Below are 20,590 nucleotides of genomic sequence, written 5' to 3'. Positions count from 1 at the left end.
CTTCTAGAAACTACAGAAAGTCCATCTAGTTGTAAAAGCTCTTCCTGAAGCCAAGAGATGATCTATAGAAGTAGTCTAACTGTGAAACTATGAGTTGGACAGAAACCGATTCCCAAAAATGGTATGAAGGTTATAAAGTCATTCCTTAAATGACAGTGTAATGACTTTGATTTCGTCGTTGGTTTCAGTGTTATCATTTTTGTGTTTGCTATTAAGGGTTGTTCAATTTTTAATGAAATGATGAGGTTTTTATGAAAGAACACAAACTATTTTCAAATCTTGTCGACACAACATTTAGGGAAAGGGGCAAGGAGGGAGTTTTATTTAACATTGTAAAGTTACAAAATGTTACCTTAAAAAAAAAAGTAATACTACTTTTCTGCAGAGTTAAAATTATATCCTTTCTTGTATTTAACTGCAAGCTGAACATCAAGAGAACTAAGGAACAGCACGGCAGCAGATCCAATGGTACAGGCCCTGCCCCTACACACTACAGCCCATTGTAGTCTTTCATACTTGTTCCCTACAGGTACCAACAGTGCAAAGGAAACAGAGCAGTTCCAACTTCTGGATACACAGATTCTGACAAATTACAAGGAATTGCAGGAAAAAAGGTTCATAGGAACCCTGCTTGAGAGCCACTGTTGCTATGCCCTGGTGCACTACTCTAATGCCCCTTCCTTGGTACTTTAAATGTTGACTTCCCCTTACAACCTCAAACAGTTTTAATTTCGTCCTTAAGAAGCTGAATGTTACCAGACAAAAAGTTCCTGTACTATTGAAGAAAAAAAGAAAAATAGAAAAAAGGATTGATAAGAGTCACAAAAACAAGCCAATACTTCTTATCAGAAAATGAGAGTAAGTGTAGGTGAATCTGATTTATAATGACAGGCAGATTTTAGAAAATTACATTTCCCAAATCTGTGCAGCATCCTAAGAACTATGTAGAAGCAGGAACTCATCTAATTCATGCCAGTATGCACTGTGCCTATCTCCATGCCTGGCACAGAAGATATAACAATGAACACATGAAAGAACCCAGGCACTAAAAAATAGATAAGGTTTTGAATTCTAGTTCTGCCATTTACCTACTTGGCAAAACTTTAACAAGTTTCTTTACAAATGAACTTCAGTTTCCTCAGAAACCTGTGATGTTAATTTATATTTAATATTATTATAGAGTAAATACTCAAATGTTTCACAAATGGTATTCAAATCTGGTCTACCAGATACCCATTAACAGTTCATTCTAAATAAGGGCTGGACTACTAGTTTTTCCATGGTCCATTTACATCTTTTAATGTTTAAACAAAATCAAAAGAACAATATTTCATGACACATAAAAATATATGAAATTAAAATGTCAATGTCAGGTAACAAGGTCTGAATATTGTCAATAACTGTGTTGGATATCCATTTCTCTCATTATATGTACATCTATACAACACCCTCAAATTTGGCCTACAAAGTCTAAAAAAATTACCATCTAGCCATTTATAGAAGACAATTGCTGACCACTATTCCAATTGGTTTGGACAAAATCAGTGAATAGACTACAGTCTCTTGTCAATGAATGTTTTGACATTGAGTAGAAACAGATTAAAGATAGTAAAACACGATTCTTGTGGCTTATCACAGTGCTAATAAAATAAGAACACAATCTTAGAATATAATTCTCTGCTTATGAAAATCCTACAGGGAGTATGGTGGGTGGGGATATAATTAGGTCAATAACTACATTTTTTAAATGCTCCCTTTAAGTATTACTTCCCCCTAAGATATTAATTTAATCTGTACAGATGTTATTGAAATCACACTACTTAAATCTGAAGTGTTTAATTCTAAAATGGGTAATTATTTTACAGCAAAAAATAAATCTGGACAAGGAGTTAACTGACTTGGCTTGGAATCCTTGTTCTATCCCTTAAAGAGCTCTGTGACATTGGATAAATCACTTCAAATATCAGTCCCCAATCTCTTCATTTGAAAAGTAGGCATGATATTAAATTAATTCACAGTGTTGGTACAAAGATCGAAGGATACAAAAATGTATCTTAACCTAAAAGCACTACTCTAATAGAAACTGAAATTCATCATCAATTAAAATAAAGCAACTCTGAAATAAAATCTCACACACACACACACACACACACACACACACACACACACACACACACACTCTTATTAGCCACACTTACTATGTTCTGCAAAGGACTAAGTTCTGGTTACAAAAGACCTCGAAACATAAATGGATTAATAATTTCATTGCTGGAATAACAATACTACTAACAAGAAAATATGGGTAAATCTGATCTCAAAATAGCAACAGATTCGAATTCATGAAATAAAAACCACCAAAAGACAAATAAATCAATCTACCTCAAACTGAAGCATTCTATATTGAAAAGCCATGTAGGAGACCAAAAACAAACCCACCTGTCTAAATGAGTAACTCAAGGTTAAATACTCTACATATAAGTGCTTACAAATCAAGAGTATCAATTTCAAAGTAGGTAAGAAATGGAAAGGAAAATGAAATAAATATAAGTAGAAAATAAACAAGTAATGCTTGATTTAATTGGTAAGGACAAAGAGGCATCAAAAATTTAAAATATGGTGACATTTTCACCTATCAAATTACAATTTGTTTGTATGGCTGTTGTAAAACAGACAGCATCATATATTTCTGAAATTACGAGGTGGTACAGTCTTTCTGAGAAGAGCCTTACCAAATCCCATTCGCAAGAACAACATATTCCAACAATAGCCAAAAACTTGATAAAGATTTGGATAAAATTTATTAATAAAAATGTTGAGACAAAGTAAAGGTCCAAAGTAAAGAAGTAGTTTAAAACTATATTGACAAAATGGAATATGATGCAAAACATCATAAAACAATATAATAAAATAAAAAACAATATTAAATAATATGATAAATACAGTAAAAACAAGTATTACCAATAATACTATAAAAATATTTACTGATTTAGGAATGGGTTCCCAGAAAAGTATGAAAAAGAATAAAAATTATACTTCCATATACATGCATGGGGGAAAAAGAAACAAAAACAAAAACAAGAAATGGAAACACTTTTAGGAGTAACACTGACCAGTTCATCTAAACCAACTAGGCACAGTAATAAGAGCTACTGAAGATGGCTGCCAACCCTGAGGTACCAAGAAACAGGACTTGGGTTAAGGTGAGTAGATGAACAAAAAGGCACTCGGCCCAGGAGAATAACAGAAATTCTGTCTGTTTTGTGGGAACAATCTAAAAACATACAATTTCTCACCCTGAGAACCAAAGAGAAGATATCAAGATTTCTGTAATCTTACTGGTTCAGCTACCAGACTGTAGACGTAGGTGAACATGGAGATGGGCCAGTTTTTTCAAAGACTGCATGTATTTCTGCACCCTACACGGCAGTTCCCTTATCACAGCTAAGATACATTTCCCCTGGGTGATGTGTGCCGTAACACATTCATTCAATAAGAGGTATTTTGCTCAAGCAAAACATTCCTATATATTGCATACATTTTTCCTAATCCCCACCTCTCCCAATTCATAATTACCTTTTTGCTGTTCGTTCCAAATTCTCCCCCACCCTCAACTTAGTCCAACTTTCTTCCCAGTATCTCCCATGGCTGACACTTGGCTGCTGAGTTAACCTTGACATGCTGAAAAGTAGATGGATGAACTATTTTTCTGAAAATAAATTTTCTATAAAAGAAACAAATGGTACCTGTGGCACCAAGGTGCTATAGTAGAAAATTCCAAAATTAACTTTTTCCACATAATTTATTTAAATAACAAAGTTAATCTGTTTACACTATGGAGTCTTAAATATTCACTATATAAAATCTCATGAGTTCCTGTCTTTGTAGTGTTCTTCACAGTATTCTCCCCACTTGGAATGCTCTTCTATCTGCTCTGCCACTCCTTTATCGGGATCAAGAGCTCCCTCCTTTTAAAGTCTCCCCTAACAGAAGACACAGCATAAACTGTATCAGGAAACTATCAAAAGATTCGATTCAGAGACACAACAACAAGTTTTGTGCTTGTATAAATTATGTGCATAAGATCCCAAAATTCACACTAACAAATGTGAAATTTTTCAAAGAGAAGTAACTTATTGCCAGAGATGATGAGCACTGAAGCAGAGGAGACTGAGATGACCCACATATGCAATCCTTGTACACTGAATCTTGATAAAAAGGTAGAGAGAAGGGCGGGCACATCTCTATTCCTCAGACTTAACATAATTTCTAATAGCCCAAGGATTTTTGAAATGGTAAATGAATATTACCTTCAACTTAAAAGTCACCAGCTGCATTAGCCCGTAACAAGACAGTCTGTCCTTTGAAACTCTGAAGCCAGACAATGACTTCTCTCCAGCTATGAAGAGTCCTAGAGGGCATCTTCTTTCAACAGAAGGCTGCTTTGTCTATATTTAAAATCTGTTGTTTAGTGCTGCCACCTCCATCAATGATCTTAGCTAGATTTTCTGCATAACTTGCTGCAGCTTCTATATCAGCACTTGCTGCTTTACCTCCCATTTCTATGTCAGGGGAACAATAGCTTCTTTCCTCTGGTAACTGTAAACTTTCCTCCACATCTTCCTCACCTCTCAGCCTTCATAGAATTGAAGAGAGTTGGGGCCTTGCTCTGGATTATGCTTTGGCTTAAGGGAATGTTGAGACTGGTTTGATCTTCTTTCCAGACCACTAAAACTTTCTCCATATGAGCAACAAAAGCTGTTTCACTTTCTTATCATCTATGTGTTCACTAAAGTAGCACTTTCAATTTATTCAAGAACTTTTTTTTTTTGCATTCACGACTTGGCTAACTGGCACAAGAGGCCGAGACTTTGGTCTATCTAAACTTTTGATATGCCTTCCACACTAAGCTTAATCATTTCTATCTTTTGATTTAATATGAAGAAATGTGCAACTTTTCATTTCACTTGAACTTATAGAGGCCGTTGTAGGATTATTAATTGGTTAATTTCAAAATTTTTGTGTCTCAGGGAATAGGGAGGCCTGATGAGAGGGGGAAAGACGGAGAAGGGTCAGTTGGTGGAGCAGTCAGAAAACATAACATTCCTTAAGTTCATCATCTGGAGTGGGCATGATTCATGGCACTCCAATTACAATAACACACATCAGTTATAAAAATATCAAAGATCACTGATTACAGATCACCATAACAGATATAATTTAAAAAACTTGAAATATTGTGAGAATTAACAAAATGTGACACAGACACATGAAGTGAGCACATACTGTTGGAAAAATGGTGCTGATAGACTTGTGGGAAACAGGGTTTCCACAACCCTTTAATTTATAAAAAATACAGGCCGGGGCGGTGGCTCACACTTGTAATCCCAACACTTTGGGAGGCTGAGGGGGGCGGAACACAAAATTAGGAGATCGAGACCATCCTGGCTAACAAGGCGAAATCCCATCTCTACTAAAAATACAAAAACAAAATCAGCCGGGCGTGGTGGCAGGCACCTGTAGTCCCAGCTACTCGAGAGGCTGAGGCGGGAGAATGGCATGAACCCAGGAGGTGGAGCGGGCAGTGAGTGAGATTGCGCCACTGCACTCCAGCCTGGGCAACAGAACAAGACTCCATCTAAAATAACATAACATAACATAACGTAACGTAACGTAACGTAACGTAACGTAACGTAACGTAACGTAACATAACATAAAAATAAAATAAAATGCAGTATCTACAAAGCTCAATAAAACAAGGTATTCCTATATGCCAGACTCATGTAAGTCCTTCAACATTTCATACATTTACTTGGGTATTTTGCAAAGGTATTGAAAGCTGTTCCAGTATTTCCAAAATACTAAAGTGAAACTCAATTTGTATGTTGTATGAGTATTGTTAAGCTAGCTAGTGTATTTTACTGTTTATCAAAAGAGGAGTTTCTATGTTTATAGCTGACCTTCTGAAATTCTTATAACTTATTATCTCCATACCTTGAATTTTTCTCTACTTGAGTTCAACAATCACGTTACTACCTTCATCCTTCTAAAAGAGGAGCTAACCCTAGCAGGTTGAATGGGTTTGACAGCTTTCCCTGGTCTTTTAAGATAAATTCCAAATGCCTACGTATGGCACAGGTCAAGGCCTCTTGACTGTCTAGCCACATCCAAAGTATCCAGACTCTTTCCCTGAATTCTCTATCCCAAATGAATGAAATCATACTCATCTTTAAAGGATGTACTCTAATATTAGTCATGAGGCATTTTCTGGGCCTGACAATGAGAACTAATCATTTGTTTGATGTGCTCTCAGCGATTTTGTGCAGGTCTGAATTATCACACATAGCAATTAGGAATAATTACAATTTATATAGGTATTAGTCTCTCAGAATATCAAGTCTTACACCTTTTTCCTCTTTTTCTCCCAAAATGCATCTGCATGTGTCAAATTCTATTTAAACAACATAATGATATAATGCTACTTAAGGAAGAGCTACATGTTTAAAATTTCACTTGGGAATGTTGGAACTGGGAGAGATTTTTAGGATCACGCAGCCCAGTGTTTCCTTTTATATATTTTTACTACATTCCTTAAGTGTGACATGTTACATCAAAACACTGTACCCTTAAGATATGAACATATAATTAATGCAAATTTCATGAAATAATCCTCATTATATAAACTGTATTCTGATATTTGCTATTCTCTTTCATAAATGATGACCGTAACCCACTAAATATTGCGCTTAGAAACTGATAATGGGTTGTAAATCACAATTTGAAAAGCACTGATTTAGTCTAAACTTTTGAATTAAAAAACTGGAACCAAGGATAGTTATGTGGATTCCTCAAGTTTCTTAAACTAGTTCATGTTAGGCACTATATTGAAAGACACTGATCAAACTACCTGCGTGGCTGTCCTGCACATTCTCAATACATATTTTGTATATTATATCAATTAGTTCAGTAAGAAATTTGAAGCTTCAAGTGACACTCAGCGCTCTCTTCTCACCAAAGTAGTAATTCTTCTCAAATCATATTTAGTATCAGTTATGAATTTACTTACAATATTCCATATTCAACATACAACAAAATATATTAGGAATGTCTATCTTTACCTAATTACACTAGGGGTCACTTTTTAATATCTCTAGACATCAGGCCTAAGTGCATCTTTCAGAGAAAATGTGTCACATTCCTGGAATTTCAGAGCTATGGTCTTCTAATCCATTACCAGTTTTCTACCAAGGGATTACACTCGTTTTTCTTACATTAATTATATATAGAATCCTCAGGCAGATATTCTGATGGAAAGAATGTAAACGAACTAAGCAGACACTATTTTAATTTAAAAGAGTACATGAAAACACTCTATTTTAAATAGAAATCCAATAAACGTTTAAAATTATTTTTATTTGAAAGGTTTTGTTTAAATAAAAACCATAGGCTGAAAAGCTTATCATATTTTATTATTTATTAATGCTGAATAAGTAGTCAACTTAGAGTTACATCTGCAAAGGTAAAAAGCATTTCAGGAATATTTGGGAAGAAAAAAACATAAAATACAAAATTACCTAATAGTTAACTCACTCTAAGAAGGTGAACTTTTGCTTTCTGGCAAAGAATTATCTGATTACAATCACAATTTTAAAACTGTAATTTGGACAATATAAAAGGTATACCAGCTGGGCACTGTGGCTCAGACCTGTAATCCCAGCACTTTGGGAGGCCAAGATGGGCGATCATGAGGTCAGGAGATCGAGACTATCCTGGCCAACGTGTTGAAATCCTGTCTCTACTAAAATACAAAAAATTAGCCGGGCATGGTGGTGCGTGCCTGTAGTCCCAGGTACTTGGGAGGCTGAGGCAGGGGAATCGCTTGAACCTGGGCAGCAGAGATTGCAGTGAGCTGAGATCGTACCACTGCACTCCAGCCTATATTCAGTCAACACATAATCCCAGGTGATGAGAGCAAGACTCGGTCTCCCCTCCCAAAAAAAGTGTACCATTAAGTAACTGCAAAGAAATAACATGTGTATATCTAAAATGATACAGTGAAATACAAATCAGGTATAAATTATTTAAAGCTGCTTTCAACAAAAAAGATAAAATTCACTTGTTACAACCATGCTGCTTTGAAGATACCCAGGGGGTCACTGTTACTAAGTTACTAGTGAGTATTCATTACCGTCACCCAATATAAGATCCAGTTAATTTCAGTCAACTGTTATCTAAGTGACCTGTCTAAATTATCAAAAAACTATATGTTAAGCCTAATTCGTCACGATTTTGGAGTAAAATCAGTTTGAGATTATTTCAGTGTACACATAAACAACAGTAATAGGGTGCTCAAATTTGGAAAAGACAGACTTCATGGAAATCTCAACCCTTAATTAAATCACAGAATGAGGTTTTCAAGTAGTAAATAATAAATCGCAATGAATCCTCAATCTGGTTGTCAAGGTAACTACTTTGCCTCTGCCATAATTGCTGTGATCCCCATCTTGCCCTTTTTGACACCAAGCCTTATCATGCATTCTGGTTAGAGACTGAGAAACTAGCTTTCCTGTTCCTCTCAGGCAGTCATGTAACATGCATTGAGCTTGACTGAACAGGGCCGTGTAATGACACAAATGCTGAATTCAAGGCCTTTCCTTTTCTATCTGTGAGCAGTAATTAACTAAGTAAGAACAGTATATTCTTGTCAAGCCCTAGATAAGAAATGGAACCAAGGTGCTTTTGGCAGGCCTTAACAGCTGTGTTTATGGGAAGTTTCTACTAATTTATTAATTTATCATCAGAAGACTTGTTTTTGAACCAGTAATTACTAATGTCTAAACATTTTTTTAATTCCTCTGAATTTAATGTTTAAACATTTTTTTTTAATTCCTCTGAAAATAGAAATGGGACATCAGGTTAAAAGAGTCATATATAAAATAAACACAAATATTTACACTAATATGTTACAGCTAACATTCATAAATCAAATATTACAAGCATAACAGTAAAGACATTGCCAAATAGATGTTACCAGCTAAAAACAGTTTTCCTTCATTTTCCCCTCCCTACTTCTATTTATTCATATTGGTCATTTTCCAAATAATAACTATTATAAAATAAAATCAGTAAATAAACTGGCAATTTTATGTCTCTAACTCCATACGCTGTTTCCATTGCTTTATATTAATTATTTTTACTTCCTTAACTAATCCATTAAAGACACTTGTTTTCCAACATAATTCTATTTGTTTTCAAAAGTACTCCTTTAGTTAATTTTGTTATATGTTATTTTGGAACACTCTTTTACAGATCACTCAATTAAAAATTTATCTCTACTCACCTCAACTACTATATAATATACACAATATTACCAATATAGTTTTCATTCTATCAGTCTATATCAAAAATCAAAATTACCTTCTTCATCAGCAGGAGGGGCCATGATTCTATATACTCATTATTTGTTTTATTTACTTAAACTCAGTATGGGGTCACATTCATATCAGGTTCCTCTAGAGCTGGTCACTTACCTAGCATATTTATAAGCCTATCTCCCCATCTATACAGAAAATGGCCCTGATTATGTCATAAGAGTTTCCGAATGTTACATGAAAGAGCAGATACATAGTGTTTTACTTTGTTCAATATATGTTTGGTCAGAAAGCATTCAATACCATTTTTGCTGTCAACATCATTAGCAATTTTCCGATTTTCAATTTAAAAATAAAATACCAATTTTGGAACAAGAGAGCAGAAAGTCTGGTAGAAGTTTAGTTTAAAAAAATCAACAGTATCTTTTAGGAAACTATATTCAGTCAACACATAATCCCAGGCAGAAAGAAGTAGCAAGAGTCTTTAAAAATTATTCATTAGCATAGGTCATTCTTATGGGCTGGGCAAAAAGGAAGGCAGTTTGCGATGGGCGTGGTGGCTCGTGCCTGTAATTCCAGTACTTTGGGATTACAAAGCTTGAGCTCAGGAGTTCAAGACCTGCCTGGGTCATGTGGCAAAACCCCGTCTCTACAAAAAGCACAAAAATTACTTGGGAGTTGTCGCACGTGCCTAAAGTCCCGGCTATTCTGGGGGTTGAGGTGGGAGGATCACTTGAGCCCAGGAGATCAAGGCTGAAGGGAACCAAACCACTGCACTCTAGCCTGGGTGACAAAGTAAGACATGTATCCCAAAAAAAAAAAAAAAAAAAGCCAGTTTCATATGAAAACAAAGAAACATTTATTCTTAAGAATCCACAACACTCGAGTGTACAAAAAACTGGCAACTAAGGACTTTTCCTCTTAATATTTGCAGCACATCAATATTATGGCTACAATTCTGATCTCAAACATATCATGTATCTTAACTTTTAACACTGATAAAGGAAGACAGTAATAATTATAAAAATCTAGATAAGAGTGTTAGAAACAGAAAAACAATATAGTTGAACTAATACTAGGAAGATGAGGATGAAAAACAAAAGTTCTGTGCAGTATCAGGAGAGAACCCAGGGTAGCTTACTGGCTTATAAAGTAACCAGGGCATAAAAAATATCATGGTATGAAATTTATTGCTTAAATATCTTTCCCCCATTTTTATTTTATTTTAAATAAATGGATTCACTTATATTCTCTTTTAGAATTAGTAACTACAAAGTGTCTTGGAAATAGGAGGAGGATTTTCTTCAAGAATCTACATCAAAGCAATAGTCAAAGCTTCATTATCCATGCAAGTAGATGTGAGAAGAACATGATCACAAATGTTCCTACTGGCCTGTGTTAATTTGACATTTACACTGAATGTTAATATCTGATTTTCATGGTTCAAATAATAACAAAGTATTTTTGTAGCACTTTAGTGCTCAAGTAATGTTAGAATGTTGTAATTTTTTAAAAATTCTCTGCTTATGTTCTGTCATATAAAATACACTATACTGAAAATAAACTGCATCACTTCTCAGATTAAAGGAACATACCCCCAAAATCCTTTCTCTCCCAATGAAACAAACCATACCTTAACTGGGGAAGTTAATTATATGCCTGGGTTTCACAAACCAACTGCTGTTGCCAGCTGCATTCTAAATAAGAGTAAATAGAGACAGTTTGAGCTGTCAACAAAAGACATAATTAAGTAGGAAAAATGCTGTCAATAAAACATAGCTACATTTAAAACTTTAGAAAACAAATAGGGCCAACCAGATTTGGACTGTATTGTATAGTCAATACATTCTTAACCACTAAGTAATTGGGTCAAGTAAAAGTAATCTGGAAAGGCTAAGGTCTTCAAACATATACATGGCAAAATAAGATTTTGTTCAAATAGAGGTTAAAAGAGATTGTACAGCCTTTCTCAACTAGGGTTCCACAAGAAAATAAAGCCCTACATACAATTATTTGAGGGCTATTTCCCAATTCTGCTGAATTCTAGAAGCATTAGAGAAATGATTCATTACATACAATGAATGTGTTAGGTCTTAATTATCTACCAGAACTGGTTGAGAGGGGATTGTGGAACATCTTATGAACTACAAAAACTGACTGCATATTTTTCAGTTTGAAACATGTCATGGATACAAAAGGCATTCCATCCCTCACTCTTCTAACCATAATGTTAATGTGTATGTTCTTCAAACTGCTTTCACATTTACTGTGTCATTATCCATCTAAACAGCTCCGGTTATGTGGACACAGTTTGCAGAAAGCAGATTTTTTACTGTTTAAAAAAAGGTTTTTTACTCTAGTTTTTAAGATAAAATTAATTTTTACTCTGCTGAATACCAAAAGATCCTAACTATGTGGGACATTTAAATTATTAGTAGTATATTTGGCATAAACTAAATTATACAATAGGTCTGCTAGAAAGCACTATCTCTTAGTTACGGTAGAAAACAGTAAATTCTGCAAACTTCTAACGATTAAGGGAAAAAAAAACCACGTCCGTAGCACCAAACTGATTTTTTAATGTTTAACTAACTTTTACATTTCTAATTGGAACATATTATGAATCATTTCTCTATGTCCACATTTTTCCTCAGATACTTAATATCAAGAAACAAATTGTACAAATTCTATATAATCTATAGACTTTTGTAGTACATCTATCTTGGCATACCAGGAAAGAAGAGAGGCCCATTAAAAAGAGAGACTCAGGGGCCGGGCGTGGTGGCTCACGTCTGTAATCTCAGCACTTTGGGAGGCCGAGACGGGCAGATCACGAGGTCAGAAGATCGAGACCACCCTGGCTAACACGGTGAAACCCCATCTCTACTAAAAATACAAAAATTAGCCAGGCGCGGTGGCGGGTGCCTGTAGTCCCAGCTACAAGGGAGGCTGAGGCAGGAGAATGGCATGAACCCGGGAGGCAGAGCTTGCAGTGAGTGGAGATTGCGCCACTGTACTCCAGCCTAGCGACAGAGCGAGACTCCGTCTCAAAAAAAAAAAAAAAAAAAAAAAAGATACACTCAGGAAAAAAGGAGGGATGGCACGTGATTTCTAGCAAGTTTCACACTCAGTGAAAGGAAATGGAGAAAAGGAAAAAACAAATTAATCCAGTATTCACTGAGCACCACTTAGGTGTTCTAACATTCTTAGAAGATTTGGGGAAAGATTAAACAAAATATTGTCTTCACCTTGTATACTCTGAGGTCTACGGGGGAAGCAAAGAAACAGATGGAAACATCACCAATCCATACAAGGAAGGATATATAAGTAAATATTCAATTATGTGGTGCAGACTGTAAGCGGTGTAGGAACTGAGAGTAAAGCAAGACTAATGAGAACTGGGGTTGTAAAATATATTATGAAGGAAGGCAGATCTCAGCTTACCCTGGCAGGATGAGCAGAAATAACAGAGAGGATAACCATGAGCAAGAACATAAGGGCAGGTTTCTTTCTTTTTTCAGTACTATTTGTAACAACTTGAAAATAAAAGCATTTTGATTAAACGATTTCAAACGTGAACATGGGATTAATATTTGAAATACTCAGTGAATTAATGCCTTACCAAAAATATATATACAAAAAGTTCTAGCAAAAATTTTGAGTCCCATATCTACCAATTCCCCTACCATTGATAACAATATATAATTTCACACTTCTGCATACAAACCTGTTTATCCTATATTATGCAATATGAGTATACTGGCATTTCAAACAAATATAGGAAGAAATGGGGTGGGATGAGGAATAACACCACAATGTTTAAGACAAATATTCCACTTCGCTGGTTAAAGTAGGGATTTGAGAGGGAAGGACAAAAAGATACTGAAAGAGGCAGGGGACAGCCAAATGCCTAGGCAGATAGGGAAAGACTCTCAGTTAAGAAAGAACTTAAGGCTGACTTAATTTTTCATCTCTGTACAAATTAGAAAAGGTTGTCTCACATATTTCACCCTTAAGAAGAGAAAAAATGTCCAACTATTTGAGAACTCCAAAAACAGATCTGAGTATCTGAGGCAAATAATATGCTAGAAAGCATTCCAGTAAGGGCTCCTATAAGAATATTCAAATGATCACTCTTTGAAAAAGGCAACACAGCAGGACATTGCTTTAGATACAGTGAGATAACCAGAAGAATTATAATTTCCATTGTTCAGATGAGGATCCAAAATACAACTTATTTATTGAGGATCCAAAATCCAATTTATTTATTTATTTATTTATTTATTTATAATGTCTCACTTTGTCGCCCAGATTGGAGCGCAGTGACAAGATCTTGGCTCACTGCAACCTCTGCCTCCTGGATTCAAGTGATTCTTGTGCCTCAGCCACCTGAGTAGCAGGGATTACAGGTGAGTGCCACCACGCCCGGTTAATTTTTGTAATTTTAATAGAGACACGGTTTCACCACATTGGCCAGGCTGGTCTCAAACTCCTGGCCCTCAGGACTCCTGGCCTCAAGTTACTGGCCCGCCTTGGTCTCCCAAAGTGCTAGGATTACAGGTGTGAGCCACCGCGCCAAGCTCATACAACGTATTTAAACGACCTGTTTTTTTTTTTTTTTTTTTTTTTTTTTTTTTTTAAGCTTCCACGTCAGTGTTTTACTGAGACCAGCATTGGGGCATATGAGGCACAAGGAATCCAGCTCTGTTCCCTAGAAGCCATCCACAAGGTTTTCCTTGTAGACGTCATCACTCTAGACAATCTGGGTCCTCCTGTCCCGGTGGCAACCCTTAGGGCTGTTCTGGACAGCAAGGGAGCCCCAGACAGACTTGTCAGTAGCGGCATCCAGCATGGGCTGTTTCCCGGCTATGTTGGCTTTGAGCTGTACAGACTCCACCAGGGTCCCGTTGAGCTCAGCAACCGCCTGATCTGCTGACTCCATCTTTTCATAGGTGACGAAGGCACAGTTTCTGGGTGAGTCCATGGAGAGGTCAATGATGTTTCCAAAAGGAGAGAAGGCCCCACAGAGAAGGGCAGGCATCAAGTCTTCTCCATATACATAGAGTATTCCCTTTCCTAGGGGCTCGCGGTTCAAGGAATGAGTCTGACCTGCGGAAAGGACCCTCTCGGTCTCGGTCTCAATGCCGCTCCGGATCCCAATGCCTGTCCGGTTCCCGGTCTCGATCTCGATCCTGATCCCGATCCCTGTCCCGTTCCCGGTCTCGATCTCGATCCCGATCCCGATCCCGATCCCTGTCCTGCCCTCGGTCTCTATCTCGATCTCGGTCTCTGTCCCGGTTCCTCTCATGGTTGCGGCTTCGGGAGGGGAGGCTGAGGAGTGGCCACCACTGCGTTCTTCAGAGCCCCAGTCAAAGCTTCGAGGGGACCATCACCAGCCCCTGGGCCCTCTGCCTCTTCTCCATCTGGCCCTAGTTCTCAAAGTCGATCACTAGAAGACACAAGGCTTTCATACAGAGATTTCCTCTAGGGACGTCTGGATGACTCTCACAGGTCATCATCAGCAGATACGCTCCTCTGGAACGGCTGGAAAGTGGGGACTGGTCCCTTCTCGGGGTCCTTTAACTTCCCCTCAAGGGTTCGAGAACGCTTGAAGCCTGAGTTCTTGGTCTCAGCCTTGATGGCACTGATGGCTCCTGACTTCACCAGCTGCTTTGCCTGCTCCGTTGCTGTGGCTGTGTCCACGACAGGCTGCTCTGATAGTGAGCGTTTGACACCGCCTTGGCTGGTTGTGCTGCTGCTACTTTGCTTCTTCAGAGTCAGCAGTGCCTTTTTCTTTTTCTTGAGTTTGTTGAATTTCTTCTGCAGAGCCTCCTCTTCCTCGCTCAGTCCGGAAGCCACCAACATGGTGGCTCCTGAGGGGGCGGCCACTGCAGGCCCCACGGTCTCCGGCCGTGCCCGCGCTGGCCGCTGATAGCGGGCTCACAACGATGACCTAAACGACCTGTTTTTGTTCACAGTGCTAGTAATTAGAAGGAATGCAAATCGAATTCTGATATTTTATATTTTGGTTTCTATTATCACTTGATTTTTTCAGAAGAATAAATAATATTATAAAGAATACTCATTATAATAACTTCCTTCTTTCTCATTATAAATCTACTTGGCTCACTTAGGCAAATACTTTTTTTTAATTGATCACCAACCAAATAGCTATAACACTTCAAAAAAAAGGACTTAAGAGCTGTCTAAGCCAACTTGCTAATGTTCTAGTTGGGGAAATGATCTAAGTGACTACCCAAAGATACACAGCAATTCAGTGACAGAGAAAGTTCAAAACAAATAAATTAAACTGTGATGATCCTAGTTCTTCAAACACTACTTCTAAGTATTCTTAGATTTTTTTTTCCTGAGCTTGCTCGCTAATTACTCTGTGTTTTAAGCATACTTCAGTTTCTCCAGCTTATTTCCCAATCACATAGGGATCCAATTCTATTCATATGTTGCATTTCTAAATGTACAATGCTACTTTCAGTCTGGTCCTAGAATTAAAATAATTCAATAGTCTCTAAACTAATCTTTTTATCAGAGTTACAGATCATTCATTAAAGGGCAGGAAGAAGATACATTATTTTCATATTTGGTTTTCATTTCATTGTTTGCTAGGCTAACATATTCGTTTAAAAATATATTCAAGGTATTTTTAAATGTTTTGGGGGAAGTATCTTCTTTCAGAATGTATACACATGTTTTAAAACAAATGCCATCTTTTGACATGAACTAATTAAACTAGAATCCAGTACAACCAAAATACTACCGTAGTATATAATTTGTGTCTTTTTAGAAAAGAAATATTCCTAGTGTGTTCAAGAAAAGACTATAAATCACTACACTGTGTTTATTTCATATTTCCCATGATACCATTTACTCTAGCTTTTAGCCTTTTATGTGACATTGAGCCATTTTGCAGTTATAAAACAGTTGAAAAGAATGACCTGTTAATTTGACAGGGACGCATTATAATATCTCTCTCTGGCACTATAATATTTTAATTTCTTTTCTGAAGACAAACCAGTTGGAAAGTGACCATCTGCTAGTATGTTAGTATTATTTAGGCAAAGTAATGAACAAATGTCCTCCTTTGCAGTAAGAAGAAGATGACTAAATGAAAGAAATCCAGGGTGAACAACTGAAACAGACTGATTCAATGCCACGTAAAATGCCTTTTTCATTATTTACTTACAACTCAAACAACAGCATTTTAAAACATGCATTGATAGTATAAATAAATCTTCTGAAATCTACTTTTTACACTCACCCAAGAAATATATTACAAAGCAAACAATTAAAAATAAAACTTTCTATCAATTCTTCTCATATAATTTCTTCAACATCTATTTAAACATAGATAGGCTGTCCCCATCATAAATACCTTTCAACCATGTGATTTCAAAAATGTAAACACAGTAACTTAAATTTCTCAGGTTGCTATTTTTTTCATGTATTTTGAAACATTTTCCAAAAATATATGCCATCCACATTCAATGAGTTAAGAGATATTTATTTACCAATAAATTATTACAGGAATGTCAAATTAATTAATAAATAGATATCTGATCTTAATTATAGGTAATTTCTCTGTATGTATAAATGTGGATCCTACAGTAAGTACATAAGCTGTGTACCTAATGAGAAACTCCTTCATGTTAGATACGTTAAGGGAAAAGAGCAAAGCATGTCACTGAAATACTCTTCTTGTGCCTGAGGGAAGTGCTTTGAACATGAAAGATTTGCATACTTGGAAAGCTATGGCTTCCCTGAATCTCTGGAAAGCTTACCAGATGAGAGTAAACTTACGAAACTGTAGTCCAATTTTTAGGAGCAGAAACTATAAATGCTTATTCATTACAACTGCATAGTATTCTAGTATAGCAAACAAATGGAAAATTATGGATTTTTATAATAAACATTCGTAGCCAGTTTTTAAAAAATCTGTAAACATGAATTTACTGAGATTTTTCTTTCAAATAAGATTAAACTGGCTATGTCAACCCTGACTTATGATTAACACCTGGTAAACATTTTAAACGGATTTAATTGCTATTAAGCAGATAAGTCACACTCAATAACTTCTAAAGGTAAGGTATCCATATAACTACCTATAAATGGCAGTAGCTAGGTTTCTTTTAAGGTCTATCTCTAACTTGCCTTCCCCAAAATACCAAGAGCTTTTATTTTTATTTTTTAACAAAGCAAGGTTTTTAAAGCAAACAACCACCAAAAACAAACAAACAAACAAACAAACAAACAAAAAAGCCATGTTTTGTATGTATTGTTCCTAGGTTTAATTTCAGTAAAATGTGGCTCTAAAAATAAATGTGATACACGCTACATAATTAAATATTCCTGGTTCATTCAGGTCAAACTAGGAATGTGTGTTGTTCTTTGAGTATCTCCACAACCCCAAGTACACACACATTAAAATACTGAAACAATTTACTGGCTCCTTCCATGAGTTAACACTGATGTAGCATCTTACTATACGTATCAGGCAAGATTCTCAGTACTTTATGAATAATATTATATTCCTTTAATCCTCCTAATAGTAATATTTTAATCCTCATTTTAAAGATATATAAAACAAAGCAAGAGAGGTTAAGTGGCCCAAGGTTATGAATAGAAGAACTGTGATTCAGACTTATTCAGACTAGCTCTAGATTATGCTCACAGCACTATGTTATGCCACCTTAGTCATGTCAATCGCAGCAATAAATTTTAATGCACAGAGGTGAAGGCAAATATTCTTAAGTGAGAAAGTCAATCCTGAGAAATATATACTACTTTATGCCACCTTGACGTGAGAATATCTATTAAAACAAAATGTTGTTAATTCATGGACACTTCAATACAAAACTATTAAAAAGGATGGCCAGGGAGACAGGAATAGGAGTTAATATTGTAGAATGAGGGGTTGGGCAGGAGTGGTTAAGATGAGCACTCAGAGAATCCTGGCTCAGGGAAGGAATCTAATATACTTTGAATTCCACTACATTAGAAAACCGAGGTTGTTGATAAACCTCAGCCACAGTCCACAGCTTGGAAACTATGGCTAAAAGTTTTTGAAGCTGAACTTCCACAAGTAGATTTAGCTGTGTAAAAGCTAAAGGTAGGGAATAACAATAAATGTCAAGAAATCTTAATAATTTTTCTCTAGTTTGAGGATTTGAGTTACCTGGATTCTGTCACTAAATTACTACCTTACCCTGAACAAAAACATCAAGTCTTGAACTACTCTGTATCTGATCCTTCGAGTCAAAAATTGGGGTGTTGGATTATTAGCTTCAGAAAGCCCTAACTCCTACAAGTCTTTAACTTAGTCACTCTAGTTAAACAAGTACTTATTGATAGCCAGGTAACTCCACTTATTAATACATGAAAAGCTCTGTTAAGTACAAATCAGGGAGTTCTCTAGTGGTTTGATAGGATTTAATAGAATCAGAGGAAACAGTAATTTTATAGCACATAGAATGAGTGTAAAAGGTCACATATTGTCTAGTATTATTAAGAGGTTTATAGGAAATTAAAATACTACAGATTACAATGTAAAGATATATCATAAAAACAAATATTGGGATTCTTAAGTATTATTTCATGAGAGTATATATAAAATTATGATAAAAATAAATGATAAAAGGTATTTAACTTACAAGTATCCTCTTCAAAAAATATTTCAGAAATACATTCAAAGCATATAATAAAACCAATCTTAATTCCACTTTCGACCAGGCATCAAAAACTCTACATTTTTAATGTATTTATTTCATATAAAGTCCTGATAACTCTTTAAAAAATATTCTAAAAATTAGCTCAAGTATGGTAACTTTGGTAAAATGTCCAACTTTTTACAATACCTTAACCATTTATTGAAAAACCAAAACATGATAATTCTCAAGGTCTAGACTCTTAGAAGTAGACTTGTTTTACAAGCACTTTTTATACAGTATTCTCCTTATGCACTTTAAAAAGCTGAACTACTATAGCAAATGCATAATTGATTTATAAGGGAAAAAGTTCAAGTGAAGGACATACTATTAACTGTGCATTAGAGAGACGGGGTGGAGGAAAATGTACCTCTCTGGAACATTTTGAAAGCAATGATTACAAAAATGCAAATGCCAGATACAGGTGATGCTTTCCACTTCACAGCAGCACCTAAGTCACACACAAACCCTAAGCCCCCTCCAAAAACAATAACAAAAGGACAGACTACATATCAAGCTACAAATAAAAGGCAAGTGTTTTTCCATTATGGACATGTAAGAAGAGTGCTACACTTAATTAGTATTTTAAAGAGTAAGATTTAACTGTTGTTCCAAATTTATCCAAGTACATCAAGAATCTGGTCACAACATGGTACAATATAAATAGATTCAAACATATCACAGTTAAAAATCCTACATAACAATGAACAATGTTATTAACAATCTAATGGAATATAACATACTCATAATGTTTCTGTCACTGAAAAGCATTAGAAAGCTGTTTTAATCAAATTTTGCTTCCTAAATTCTGAAATTCTGTATTTTGTTAAATGACAGAAATAGATCTTTATTTTCCTATACATTTTTCATCCCAAACCCATACGAATAACTACTCCAGCCACTCAGTTTTCAACCCAACACTATAAGACAAGCATTATTAGGGAAGCGGGCTGGCAGTTGTTCACTCTGTCATATCCTTTCAATGCAACTCTGATTTGCCTTTGTTCTGACGGCCGCAAACAACTACTTAAAAATGACCCAGCATCACTGGGCTGACTCCCATTATTCCACACTTTTGTTTGACAAGGTCACTTGCAGCAGAGATTTTGGGGAGAAAGAGTGTGCAGCCTATAGAAATAAGAGTTTAAGACACAGGCAACCCAGCCATTTTTCCTCTGGCAGCACAAGCAAATTAAAACTTAAAAAAGAAGGTCAGCTACAGTAGCTCACACCGGTAATCCCAGCACGTTGGGAGGCTGAGGCGGGTGAATCACCTAAGGCCAAGAGTTTGAGACCAGCCTGACCAATGTGGTGAGACCTGTCTCTACTAAAAATGCAAAAATTAGCTGGACATGGTGGTGTGTGCCTATAATCACAGCTACTAGAGAGGCTGAAGCAGGAGTATCGCTTGAACCCAGGAGGCGGAGGTTGCAGTAAGCTGAAATGGCGCCACTGTACTCTAGCTTGGGCTACAGAGCAAGACTCCATCTAAAAAAAAAAAAA

The 20,590-nt window shown here is 36.1% G+C and overlaps 1 protein-coding gene and 1 pseudogene across 5 annotated transcripts in view; both read right to left on the bottom strand.

The window, feature by feature from the left end:
- ADGRL2 (adhesion G protein-coupled receptor L2) overlaps positions 1-20,590 on the bottom strand; it is a 203,411-nt gene that overhangs the window by 108,990 nt on the left and 73,831 nt on the right. The gene's annotated exons all lie outside the window — the stretch shown is intronic.
- LOC105538049 lies at positions 14,002-15,323 on the bottom strand (annotated as a pseudogene). Its single transcript, XR_001005827.1, has one exon. The product of XR_001005827.1 is annotated as a negative elongation factor E pseudogene (transcript).

Source organism: Mandrillus leucophaeus, unplaced genomic scaffold (genome assembly GCF_000951045.1).
Source record: "Mandrillus leucophaeus isolate KB7577 unplaced genomic scaffold, Mleu.le_1.0 Scaffold184, whole genome shotgun sequence".
NCBI classification, from domain to species: domain Eukaryota; kingdom Metazoa; phylum Chordata; class Mammalia; order Primates; family Cercopithecidae; genus Mandrillus; species Mandrillus leucophaeus.
The sequence above is the reverse complement of the archived record's forward strand: the minus strand, read 5'-3'. Positions and strand labels throughout refer to the sequence as shown.